Source organism: Halichoerus grypus, chromosome 2 (genome assembly GCF_964656455.1).
Source record: "Halichoerus grypus chromosome 2, mHalGry1.hap1.1, whole genome shotgun sequence".
NCBI lineage: Eukaryota > Metazoa > Chordata > Mammalia > Carnivora > Phocidae > Halichoerus > Halichoerus grypus.
The window spans coordinates 178,892,316-178,904,948 of record NC_135713.1 but is presented as its reverse complement, the minus strand read 5'-3'; the positions used below and the strand labels follow the sequence as shown (position 1 = coordinate 178,904,948).

The following is a 12,633-nucleotide window of genomic DNA, read 5'->3' as shown; positions in this document are numbered from 1 at the left end:
TGTTTCCATTTTTTTTCCTATTATATAATACTGCAATCCTTGTATGTGTCTCTGTTTTACTTGGGCCAATATTTTCTTCTGGGATTAACTAGAAATGGAAAAGTTTATGCAGTCCCATTCTTTGTCTCACTCACCTGTCTATAGCCATTGTTAACCTTAAAAATAAAACCATCAAAAAAACAGCAAACAAACAAAAAACCCTCAGTCATTTCACCAGAAAAAAAAAAAAAAAAAGGTTTATTTAGCAACGGTAGAGAGTTGCAACTCTTGCAAGTCGGGATAAGCAAGCTACAACAAGTCTAGGGAACGAAGGAGAAGAACACCCTTCAAAGAGGAAAGGGGGCAGTTGGGTGGGGCTGTTAAAAACAAACTCTATTGGAGTAAACTAGGAGTTTGAAGTATAGTGGTTTTTCACTGGTTGAGTTGTGAGGTCTCTGACTGGCTATGCTGTTGCTGGGGCAAGAGAAAAACCTTTCTTCCTGCTTGGGTAATAAAGTAGTAGGTAAAGTACTATGGACTTTCAAGGTACATCTCTTCCTGTTGGGTCATTGACAATGAGTGGTAGGGTGTAAGGGCTCCCCCTTCTGGCCTCCCCAATCCATTTTAAATGGTGTTCCCTTTTATTAATTTTCACACCATATAGTAACTTTATAGTATATTTTAACATCTGGTAGGGCAAGTCCCTCCCCATGGTAATCTTTTTCAAAATGTCACAGTTGTTTGCACACATGTTCTCTTCCAAATGAATTTTAGAATTGGTTTGTCAAGTTTAATTTTCAAAATTGTACTGGAGTAGCATCATATTCCTAAATTAATTTGGAGAGAGCCTTTCCATCCAAGACCGGTCTTCCTAATCAAGTTGAATTTTATGTATTCAGGAAAGTTTCATAATTTTCTTATATGGGCCTTCTACACTTACTGTTAAGTTTCATGGGGTGGGGGGAGTCTATTTAACAGGTTTTATGGCTATTATGAATGATTCTCTTTTCAAGATATATTCTCTAATTGGCTATTTGTGGGACAATAGAAGAGCAAGTGCTAGTTCAAAAGAAATCTTTAGCTGGTTGCTTTGCTGAACTCTCTTAGTAATGGTGAGGGTTTTTTTTTTTTTAGTAGATTGTCTTGCATCTTACGATTTTTTTTCACATCATCTTTAAGTAAGGATCATTTTGTCCTTCCTTTCTAGTACTTTTTATTCTTTTTCAGATCTCACTTCATTAACTAGAGTCAATGTGGTTTCTAGTTCCCAGGACATTGTGTATAGTAAGTGGGACAGTAGGTGTCCTCTCTTACCTGCTTTTGTCCACTTGCATCTAATATTTTACCATTAAGTGTGACGTCTAGGATAGGCTTCTGGCAGGTAACCTTTACCAATTAAGGAAGTTCCATGTGGATTATGATGAATGATATAGCATTGAACATAATTTTTAAATCTCCACTGTGATCATGGTCCCTTTAGTATTTCAAAAGTCTTTCAGAATTGTTGAACAACATTTGTCTATTTTATTGGTTTGTTTGAAGAATTAACTTTTCATTCATGAAAGCTATTTCTTGTTTATCTTCTATTTTATTAATTTCTGGCTTTAGCTTTGCCAATTCCTGCTACTTTCTGTTGGTTTACTTTATTCTTTCTTTCCCAGTTTTTTTTGTTTTTGTTTTTGTTTTTTAGTTTGACAACTTAACTTACTTGTTCCTTTATTTTTCTTGTTTCCCAGTCCGTATATTTAAGGCTATAAATTTTCCCCTGACCACTACTTTGTCCATATCCAAAAAGTTTAAAGTGAGATGCTATAATCATCATTTATTTATAAATACGTTATCATTTCCACTTTAAGCAGGGTTTTTTGGCAAGCCATTTTAAACTTTTAAGTGGCCATATTTTTTTTGCTATATTTTTAAGGTTAATTTCTAATTTTATCATAATAAGAAAATTTTTTAATATGTTCAGGACACTGTTGAGCTATTTTAAAACTCTTATTTGTAGCTAAATCAGTGTATATGTACCATCGTTGGTGTTTGAAAAGAATGTGTAAACTCCATTGGGTATAAAGTGTGAATGTGTGTGTTGTTTAAATCCCTGTCTTTTTCTAAAGTGTTTGTCCCTTTGATCTTTGATCTCTGAGAAGCTGCTTTATTTGTCTTGCTTAATGCTCTTTGCTTCAGCTTCTATTTTGTCTGTAATTAACAGTGCTTTCTAGATTTTCATTTGCCTGCTGCCTTTCTGTCTTCCTATTTTCATCCTTCCCATGACGTTTGAGAAACATTTATAAAGAGTATATAGTTAAACTGATTTACTCAAACTGCAAGTTTGTCTCTTTTCATATAACACTTTTTATTTTTTATTTTTGTCCAAAGTTATCTAAGAATGGGATTAAAAAACAAATTTGTGCTAAAAGGCTTATAATAAAAAAAAATTCTTCTCACCCTTCTCTTCAGAGCCAGCCAGTTCTAATTCCTCTAGTTCTTATAATTCCCTGTCTACTTTCATTAATGTGCTTCTATGGCTTTCTGGATGCACAATTGCAGGTCTTACGTATGCAGTTACAACTATAACAGAAAAGAATTTAACTCTCATAATACCACACTCATCTGCAGTTCCTTATTCTCTCCACTTAATTATATTTCCATTTTTAGTTAAGTCGACAATGTTTATACTATTATGAGTGTGGACGTTTTTGGTTCTTCTTGTTGTTGTTTTAACTAAAATCCTGACTTTATTCAGATAACCTTAGTTTCCACCTGATGTCTTTCTCTTTTTTTTACGATTTTATTTATTTGAGAGAAAGAGAGAACGAGAGAGAGAGCATCTGAGCGGGAGGAGGGGCAGAGGGAGAGGAAAAGAGAGAATCCGATGCAGACTCTACGCACTGACCACGGAGCCCAGCTTGGGGCTCAGTTTCATGGGGCCCCTGAGATCATGACCTGAGCCCAGATCAAGAGTTGGCTGTTCAACCGACTGAGCCCCCCAAGTGACCCTGATGTCTGTTTTTGTCCCAGGACCCCATCCGAGACCCCATGTGACGTTTAGTTACCGTATCTCCTTGAGCTCTTCTGGCTGACAGCTTCTCAGACTTTCCTTTTTTTTTGATGACCTTGACAATTTTGAGGAAGACTGTGCAGCTCTTTCATAGAGTGTCCCTCTTTTGGATGTGACTGATACTCTTCTTCATGATTAGACTGGGGATATGGGTTTGGTGGCAGAAGACCACAGAGGCAGTTTTAGCCATTTTCATCCCATCATATCAAGAGTACATGCTCCCAATATGACTCATCACTGTCGATGCTGACCTTGTCCACCTGGCTGAGGTGGTGTCTGTCTGGCTTCTCCACTGTGAATTTATGCTTCAGCCCCCTCCATCCTGTATTCTTTGGGAGGAAGTCACTATGTGTGGCCTACACTGAGTGTGTAAGTTTTGACATTGCAATGTCAAACAGTGTACTGTGATTATATTTCCTTACCTATATATTTTCCTCAAATCTCTAATTGCCTCTTTTCTCTTTCCTACCCTACTTGCCATTATCATATTCAAAATTTGTTTCAAATAATCCTTTCAGAGTAGTACCTATTTTCCCTCCTCAACTACTAGCTATTCACGTTCCACTATATAATAATAACTCATTGGGTTTGCATTAAGGAAATGCAAATTAAGACCACATGAAAGGGACACCTGGGTGGCTCAGTCAGTTAAGCCTCTGACTCTTGGTTTTGGCTCAGGTTGTGGGATGGAGCCCTGAGTCGGGCTCCTTGCTCAAAGGGGAGTCTGCTTGAGATTCTGTCTCTCCCTCTCCCTCTGCCCCTCCCCACTCTCTCACACATGCTCTCTCCTCTCTCCCTCTCTCTCTCTAAAATAAATAAATAAATCTTTAAAACACACACACACACGAAATGAAATTTTGCTACATGCCTATCAGAGTAGCAAAAAATTTGAAAATATTTACAATACCAAATGGCAAGGATGCAGAGACATTGGACTGCTCAAACATTGCTGGTGGGAATGTAAAATGATACAGGCACTCCGAAAAACAGTTTAGCAATTTCTTTAAAAAAAGAACCCATACAAGTACCATACATCCTACCAACTAGTAGGCATTTATCCCAGAAAAATGAAAACGTATGTTCATATAAAAACCTGTTCACTGTTTATAGCAGCTTTATCTGTAATAACCAAAAACTGGAAACAAATCAGGTGACCTCCAATTTGGTGAATGGCTAAACCAATCATGATAGATTCATACCATGGAATAATACTTAGCAATGAAGAGGAACACATTATCAATATACACAACAGCCTGGATGAATCTCTCTAGAATTATGCTGAGTGAAAATGCCAATCCATAAAGGCTACATAGCATATTGTTCCATTTATATAACACTCTTGAAATAACAAAATTATAAAAATATAGAACAGATTAGTGGCTGCTAGGGATTAAGGAGGAAATGAGGAGCAAAACGGGTATATATGGCTCACTTTTTATTTTCTAGCTAATGGATATATTTTTAAACACTGTACCTTGTTTTTCTTTTAAAGGATTTGGAGAGAAAAATGGTAGGGTAGGCAGGCATGTGTGTCAGTTTGGCATCTTGATTCAATCTCCAGATCACTCCTCCCTCTTAACCCAGCCTGAATGCTCAGTAAACATGACCTAATACTAATATTACCCTAAGCCAACATACTTATGAAAGCATTTCTGCTGTTTCAAAATATTATGTAAGTTACCTAGGGACAAACATGAAACTGGGTTTTTATATCAGCTGGTGAAGGATTATTCCTGACAGTGATTTCTTCTTCTTCTGTTATATTTGGAAAATCATAGATCATAGAGTAATTGGAGTTTTTGGAATATGTGAGTTTTTCCCTAAGGTATGAGTTCCTTGAAGGCGGAAATCTTGGTCTTTTTTTTCCCCTCACCTTCTGTATTGCAGTAGCATTGACCACCTTTCTGTTCTAAAAGCATTTACCCCACCACAGAACATTTGCACATGGCAATCCCTCTTCCTAGAACACTGCCCCTCCCATTCCCTGACCTTGTATCATTGATTGTTCAGGTCTCTATTATAAAGGCATTTCTTCAGAGAGCATTTCTAAATATTTAATATAAATCATGCCTAATAAGTTCTACCATGCCTTTCCAAATAATGTTCACAAATTATACAAACATCTATTTTTTTGGTATATTTTTTAGTTTAAATATATTTCTTTATTATAGAACTTCTAGAGTCTGTAAAGTTTCTTTATTATATAACTTTTTAGAGTTTCTAATATATCTAGTACATTATTTTCCAAACTTCACCTGACCGTCATTGGATGTTTCATGGGAATAATGTTTCATGGAACCATGAGCATATTTAGAGCATATTTAGAATTCTCAAATGAAGCTGACCATTAGCATCACCTTAGGATCCATGCCAGGGCCCCTTCCAAGACCAGTCAAATCTGAGTCTTTGCAGGATAGGGACCCAAGCATAGATACTTTTCAAGAGCTGCTAGGTCATTCTAATGTGTGGCTAGGCGGTAAATATGTGGTCATATTTTTAATGTGGGTCCCTCCCATCAGTCTGTAAACCTCCTGTGAGCAGGGATGTTTTGTTCATCTCTGTATTCCTAGAACTTGGCACAGGGCTTAGCATATACATATATACATGTGTATACATATATATGTATGTGTGTGTATGTATATGTATATATACATACATATAATATATATATAGTTAAGTATTCAGTGAATTCATTTTGAGTCACAATGAACACGATAAACATAGTCCACCTATTTATGGGGCTTAGAGGTTAGTGGGGAAAAGAAGGCTCACCAACATAAGAATTCATTTCATAGTATAAAGAGAATCAGGTCCAGAGTATTGAGGCTGGAGTTTTTAACTGACTTTGTCCAACACTGTCTTTTACTGAGCCTCACCTCCCATCCCTTTCCTTTATAAGTCATCCACAGTTCTCTTCTTGGACCCACCCCTGACGCCCACCTTCAGTTTCATCCTTCTGTACTGGGCCGGCTCCCCTGAGCTCGCTGTCTTCAACACACTTGCCACTGGAAAGTTTCTGCAAAGGTGATCACATGAGTACTGAGTAGAGTGGCTTATTTCTCCTCCTCCCCCTCACATAGCGCTCCAGAACTTTGGAGCCACAAAGCCTCTTGGCGGAGAGGGAGGCCCACCAGGCAGCTCTTTATTGCCATGCAACTGTGAGATTCCTCCCCACACTTCCTCCGGGGGAAAGTCAGCCTGCCAATCGAGATTTAAGAGCAAAGCAGCGCATGGTGACATGCCAAGCCCCCTCCCCCCCCCAGCCCCATCACCACCTCGCACCGCCATCCCCACCCCCGGACTGAACAAACTGTATCACTTACCCCCTGGGAGCCTGGCAGTTGCTGAGCCCAGACGCCACAGGGGCTGGTGAGTTTCCAGTGGCCACAGACAGAGGCAGGTCTCCACTCAAGGCACAAATCTGTCCACGACTGTCCAGCTGGGCACACAGCTGGCACGGCAGGCGATGAGCCACTTCCGGGCCACCTTCTCCCCTTGGAGATTTTCCTCTTGATTCCTTTTTGGCCAGATCCCTTTGCAGCATTATAGTTTGTCAATAGCCCGCGACTGCTTTCTAGAATTTCTCTCCAGGAGAAAGTGTGTTTTTCTAAGAAATAGGTGTTCTAGCCTAAAGCCTAATTTCATGTGAAGGCTCAAAAATGAAACAAAAATAATCACCCTCAAGTCTGGAAGCTGAGGGGCCTCTCCACTCTGTGAGGAGTGCTCCCTTTTGGGAGGTGGGAGGCAGGGGTGGTCCTTTGTGCTTCTTAAATAAAATTTTCCCAATTATAAAAATAATGTATGCTCCTTATATCAGCTAGAGTCCCAGCAGAAACAGAAGCATACTCAGCTCGAATTTTGAAGAAATTTTAATGAAGGGATTATTTACAGAGAGGTGAGCAGGGTTCATGAATGGACAAGGGATAGCAAGGCCCCCAGGACCAGCTACAATGGGAAGCTCTTATCACCCCTACACTTGAAGGGAGAGGGGTAGAAGCTGGGTGGGGGCACCAGTCAGGAGTGGCTGTGTGAAAGGACACACCCATTGCCAGACCCAGGCACCGGCTGAACCCACCTAGAAGCCCGAGGGCAAGGGGCCCTGGGTGACGCAGTCCATAGGGATCAGCCTCCTGGAGACACAGAGCAGGTCAGTAAGGGTCAGTTTTTTTCTGGTGAAAAGCGGGTGGGGGACAAAAGAAAAGACCAGTATAATAATTACAGAATATTGCAAAGGACAGAATTTATAAATGAAGAAATAAATCACTCACCCTCAATCCTATAGCCCAAAGAAATCTAGTCTTTGAAGGAACTTTTGGTATTTTTTGACCCCATCATAAGTTGAGACCATATATTTAATAATAATGGTGAACATCTGTCAAGCCCATACCCCATGCCAGGCATTGGGTCAAGGCTTTACAAGCATTGCTTCTTCTAAACCTCACACAGCCCTACAGAATAGGTATAATTTATCCCCTCCTCACGACTGAGGGACATAAGGCAAACAGAGGAACTTGCTGAGGTCCTACAGCCATGCAAGAGTCCAATTTAACTTTAGTCATCAGCCCAGAGCCCCCACTCCTGCCTTCTCTTCCACTTCACATCCCCATGTTATGACCTTTACTTTGAAGCATTGCTTCAGTCCACTCATATTGCATGGAAGACATCAGTATGCATTTTATTCTTTTTTGATCGTTGGCTGTTTAAGTTGCTCCCAATTGTTTCACTGTTAGAAATGCTCCTGCCAGAAAGGGGAACCCTCCTACACTGTTGGTGGGAATGCAAGCTGGTGCAGCCACTCTGGAAAACAGTATGGAGGTTCCTCAAAAAGTTGAAAATACAGCTACCATACGATCCAGCAATTGCACTACTGGGTATTTACCCCAAAGATACAAAAGTAGGGATCAGAAAGGGTACATGCACCCCGATGTTTATAGCAGCAATGTCCACAATAGCCAAACTGTGGAAAGAGCCAAGATGTCCATCGACAGATGAATGGATAAAGAAGATGTGGTATATATATACAATGGAATATTATGCAGCCATCAAAAGGAATGAGATCTTGCCATTTGCAACGACGTGGATGGAACTGGAGGGTGTTATGCTGAGCGAAATAAGTCAATCAGAGAAAGACATGTATCATATGACCTCACTGATATGAGGAATTCTTAATCTCAGGAAACAAACTGAGGGTTGCTGGAGTGGGGGGTGGGGTGGGAGGGATGGGCTGACTGGGTGATAGACACTGGGGAGGGTATGTGCTCTGGTAAGCGCTGTGAATTGTGCAAGACTGTTGAATCTCAGATCTGTACCTATGAAACAAATAATGCAATATATGTTAAGAAAAAAAAAAAGATAGCAGGAGGGGAAGAATGAAGGGGGGTAAATCGGAGGGGTAGACGAACCATGAGAGACGATGGACTCTGAAAAACAAACTGAGGGTTCTAGAGGGGAGCGGGGGAGGATGGGTTAGCCTGGTGATGGGTATTAAAGAGGGCACGTTCTGCATGGAGCACTGGGTGTTATGCACAAACAATGAATCATGGAACACTACATCTAAAACTAATGATGTATGGGGATTAACATAACAATAAAAAATTAAAAAAAAAAAATGCTCCTGCCATGAACATCTCTGTATTTAGAGCATTTCCTGCATTCTAGAATGCTTCTTTAAAGGAGGATTCTACTCAGTTTTCCCCCATTGTAAAACCAGTCTTGACTGTTCTATCATTTTAAGTCACATAGTTGTAAATAGCTAAATGTGGACATGGAAAGTAGTATCAAAATTCTCCAATTCTATCACTCCACTCATCCCCCCAAAAAAGAAAAAGAAAATTAAGTGAGGGGAAGCATAATAAGTCAAGGAGTCGAGGTATCCTAAATGGCATTCAAGCAAGCTGAAGACCCATCACCCCTACCTAATCCCACTGCCCTGGGTTTTAAATGGGGAAACGTCCATGAGCTGTGAGCTTGTAACACCCAGGAAGTACTGCATACACAGTAACCAAATCCAGATACATGGGGTTCTATCTCTTCTATTCTAATCAACCACTTCTACTTCTTTTTTTTTCATGGACCAATCTAAGTTATTTAAGCCATCTCTTGTCATAAGCAAAGGGATGGAAGGTCAGTATACTGGTCATCTTTTGATACAAGTAAGGAAGGTGAGCTTAAGGTCCCATATTCTCTTCTGGTCCGTGTGCAGAGTCATGGTCCAAACCAGTGCTGTGGTCCCCACTGAGTAGTGGTCCAGGTTCTCTTTATTCATCTTCATAGCTGGTTGGAAGTGGGTTCAGTGAGAGTTATGGAAGAGAGTATGATTCCCATCTCCCCAGGGAAAGGGCGTGGACCTGATGTGGAGATGGGGGTAGGTGACAAACTCGGGTCTCTTGGATCTCTCGTGCGGTCTGTGATGTGACTTCAGGAGGACATTCAGGACGCTCACACCCACACAGGGGAGCGCTACAAAGTAGGTGAGGGCCTTCCACGTGCAGGCTGAGCCCTCCCCACCACGGGCGCCGCCATTTCTGACCTGGGCCAACCACGTCTACTGCTAATGAGGTGTGTGTTAAGGATGACACACTGGTGGAAAGAAACAATTTATCAAGAGAACTTAGGTCAAACTTTTCACCTCCAAAGAAAAGTTGCCCATTGACAAAAAAAGGATTTAGGCTATCCTACAAAGTACTCTAAATTCTAAAAAATGTGTACTCAGTTTAGGGCAGTTCAGCTCATTTCTTCAGTACAATAACTGATGAACCACTCAAGGAAAATAAGAGAAACTATTTTCTAGAAAATACCTAGATTCATTGGCAAATGTTTGTCAAAATCTTGATTTGTCTGCTCCGTGCAGGGTGCTGATGATAGCATGGTATAAACTAAGTCAAAGCTCCAGTCTTCTGGGAGCCTGTGACTTGTGAAGAGTCGTATCACTGCAAACTCTGGTAGCAGAGCATGGGTCTGCATTCAGAGGGCTTTTATACAGTGGAAGGAGCCCTAGACAGAAAGTCAGGAGGTCTTTGTCCTCTGGCTCTGCTCTAACTAGCTAGGTGACCTTTTTGGGTAAGTCACATCTCCTCTGTGAACCTCAGTTCTGTCCTCTGAACAAATGAGGGACTAGGACAGGATCAGTGATTTTCACACATCTTCGAGATGCTACAGGGACCACATGGCAGGCTGGAGTTGGGGTAGGGAGAGTAGTGCAAGGTTTCCCAGACTCTGAAGTCTAAATAATTAGGTCTTCCTGTTGTATTCTTTCAGAGCACCGTGTAAGTTTCCCTTATAGTCTTTTTCCCAATTTGTAATTACATTTTTATCCATATATTATTTGCTTTATATGTTTCTTTTCTAGACTATTCTTCATGAAGGCAGGGACCATGCCTATTTGGTTCACCATCATAAACCCAATGACTAGCACAATGCCTGGCACATGGTACATGATCATTCATTCATTCATACCTCTCATTTCTGGCCCTGAAGGTACCTAATAATAAACTTAATAAATATGGAGATGATTAGTTTGAAAAGTACATACATTTCCTTCCTCCCTCTTCATTATTAAACCATGTGAAAAGAACTATCTTTGAGTTCTGGCTTAGCCCTGACTTCTTAGAAACTGTATGATCTTGGGCACAAAGGTCATAACTTCTCTGAGCTTCAGTTTCCTTTTTTTACTTTTTTTTCTTTCATAAAATGACTAGGTTAGTCTATGATCTCTCAGCTCTCCTTCTGCTCTAGCATTCTGTGATTTCATGATTTTGTCTCTTCCTCAATCCAAAGAAAGTTAGATGAAGCTGAAGGTCCTGCATAGGACTTAGAGCTCAGTAACACAGAGAGAATCTCTGGGAACGAACGAGCTCTCTGGGGGAGAGATACTCAGAGAATATCTTAGATATTCTGAGAAGTGGAACCATGGATTGGCAAAGACAGAAGAGGCAAGTCATCACTCTGCCACCTACTAGTTTTGTTGGTGATCTTGGGCAAACCATCTCTTCTGGGCTTCAGTTTCTCCACGTATGAAATGAGGACAGAAGTACTAGTCTCAGCTGCCCCATGTGATGTCATAAGGATCAAAACAAATGAGGTAGTGTAAGTGAAAGTGCCTTGTAAATTACAGTGTGCTCTCTCTATATATATATTTAAGATGATGCTATCATCATTACTATTAGGTCACCATAAAGGTCATGATTCTAACACATTATAAAGCCAAAATAACTCAACAGTGCCATCCTAGTACATGATAAGCCAATGGATTAGAAGGGAAGCTTCTACCATAAGTAGCTCTATATGCAGGAATTTAGATATAAGATAGATATAAGGTAAAAGTAATATCACACATAAGTAGGGGAAAGATGTAAAATTCAATAAGACTACTGGACAGAAAAAGAAAATGTAATTGGATTCATGTGTCATGGTTTATTGTAGCATAAATTATAAAGGGATCAGAGATTTCAATGTAAAAATAAAATGAAATGATAAAGTTCTGAAAAAAAGTGGGAGAAATCCTTTAAAACTAGAGTAGGAAAGGCCTTCATCATTATGATTCAAGGTCTAGAGTAAATTCAACCTCATTTGAAAAAACTATCTTCAGCAGAAACAACTATAAGCAACATAAAAAAGACACCATTTTATACAATAGGCATAGACTCATCTTTCTAATATATAAATAGCTTTTGAAATATATAAGAAAAAAAATGAGGGAAGGATAGTTCATAGAGAAGGAAACACAGATGCCTCCTAACCATATAAAAAGAAGTTCAGGGGCGCCTGGGCGGCTCAGTCAGTTAAGCGTCTGCCTTCGGCTCAGGGCTGATCCCAGGGTCCTGGGATCGAGCCCCGCATCGGGCTCCCTGCTCAGTGGGAAGCCTGCTTCTCCCTCTCCCGCTCCCCCTGCTTGTGTTCCCTCTCTCGCTGTGTCCAATTTAAAACGAACCTGAGGCATCTATTTTCACCTTTCAGAAGGGCAAAAATTCAAAAGTTTTAATACACACACTGTGGATTCAAGTCGAGAAAACTGTCACTTTCATAGAATGCTGATAGAATACATTTTTAGGACCCTTATGGAGAGCAGTTTGGCAATATCTATCAAAATCACAAATGCAAACTACCTTTGACCCAGCCATCCTTATTAGGAGTATTTATCATACAGTTATGCTTAGGGGTTTATAAAATGAAATATGCACAAGGTTATTTATATCAGCATTGTTTGTAAGAGTAAATTGCATCACATGCAGTTTATAAGAGTAAAATACAGAAAATCTATCAATAGAGGACTAGTTAAATTGTCACACGCATCCATATACAGAAGCTATAGGACAGAATGTGGAATTCATTATTTATTTATATGGAAAGATCTCCAAGATAAATTAAGTTCTAAAAAAAAAGTTTGGAAGAGTACATATAATATGACTCCTGTTACATAAAATGGTGTGTGGGGGGGTCTATATTCATATTCGGTTGCGTGTGAATAAAGAAACCTGGAAAGATACATAAGACACCAAGAACAGTGGATGCCTGCGGTGAGGGGGGGCGGGGGGAGAGCAAATCTGGGAACTGGAAGATGGTAGCGGGGGCTGAAGGCGACTTATTGCTGTATTACC

General features: G+C 40.1%; 1 protein-coding gene across 1 annotated transcript in view; it reads left to right on the top strand.

Moving 5' to 3' along the window:
• Positions 1-12,633, top strand: part of ANKFN1 (ankyrin repeat and fibronectin type III domain containing 1) — a 311,761-nt gene that overhangs the window by 190,538 nt on the left and 108,590 nt on the right. The window lies entirely within an intron of this gene.